This window comes from Pelobates fuscus, chromosome 7 (genome assembly GCF_036172605.1).
Source record: "Pelobates fuscus isolate aPelFus1 chromosome 7, aPelFus1.pri, whole genome shotgun sequence".
In the NCBI taxonomy this organism is placed as follows: domain Eukaryota; kingdom Metazoa; phylum Chordata; class Amphibia; order Anura; family Pelobatidae; genus Pelobates; species Pelobates fuscus.
The window spans coordinates 22,702,256-22,703,350 of NC_086323.1; the positions used below are offsets into that span (position 1 = coordinate 22,702,256).

At 41.0% G+C, this 1,095-nt stretch overlaps 1 non-coding gene across 1 annotated transcript; it reads left to right on the forward strand.

The window, feature by feature from the left end:
• The first annotated feature begins 813 nt into the window (after positions 1 to 813).
• TRNAG-UCC (transfer RNA glycine (anticodon UCC)) lies at positions 814 to 885 on the forward strand. The gene has a single exon. It is a non-coding gene; the product is annotated as a tRNA-Gly (tRNA).
• Positions 886 to 1,095: the final 210 nt, after the last annotated feature.

Here is a 1,095-nt window from a genome sequence, read left to right on the forward strand (position 1 = left end):
CATCCTCCTTTTCTTAAGCCTCGTGAGCTAGCTCAAAGAACCCAAAGCACATCTGAGTTATGGCATCTATGGCAAAGGAAAACGCCAAACCCTTAAACACTCGCTTTGCTGCAGTGCTTTAGGCGTTATCTTGTTTTCTATAGGGAAAATCAGCACTTTTAGAAACCTCCTTGATAACAGCTGTCAAGCAAACAGCCTGTAGGATTTCCGTCCTCACTTGCTTTGAGTGCTCACTCAGAGGAAAGTGAGAGCTTTTCAAAGAGAAGGATTGGTTTGTCCATGCCACTATCCTCTCTTGCCTTCTCAATGGTCTTACGTGTTCTGAACTTGCCCCGTTACAGTCCATAATGAATGCGGCGGCGAGGCTCATCTTCCTGTCCGTGCTTCTCCATGAGAAGCATTTGATTAGCCAGATGACAATCATAAAATATAGTCTGTTAAGGGAAGGACAGAGCTGCACCAAAAAGATGGTCTCAGGACATAGTGGCAGGTCACTAAATCTAAATGAAACACAGGAACACTCCGTTAGAAATAAACATAATCCTTTGAAGTCTATTTACTATTTTGATGTTAAATCTGCCGCGTTCTGTTTTGAATGTATAATATGAGTTTCGATCGTGGGGTGATTTGTGCTTTACTCTTAAAGAAATCAAGAAGAAACACTGGGATGTTGTATATGCTTGTAGTTCTCTTTTCATTCCAACAGCAGAAAAAATGCAAAGGGTTACAGAAACAAATGAAAGACGTGCATGGACAGGATGAACAGCCAGACTGAGCATGTAGAGAGAAATTCAGAGCACAGACAAACAAGCAGCGTTGGTGGTATAGTGGTGAGCATAGCTGCCTTCCAAGCAGTTGACCCGGGTTCGATTCCCGGCCAACGCAGCACATTTTTTGTAATTCTTCATCAATGAACGTAAAACATGACAATTAACTTATTACACACCAAATATTGATTTATTTTGCATTCTAACGCATGCATCTGGTTAACTTGCCAGCATGTAGGGAAAATCACCCAATCTCAGATCACATTGTACAAAGCTCCAAGCAAAATAGAGATATAAAATGAAACCAAATAACCTTCAAGTTTTATGT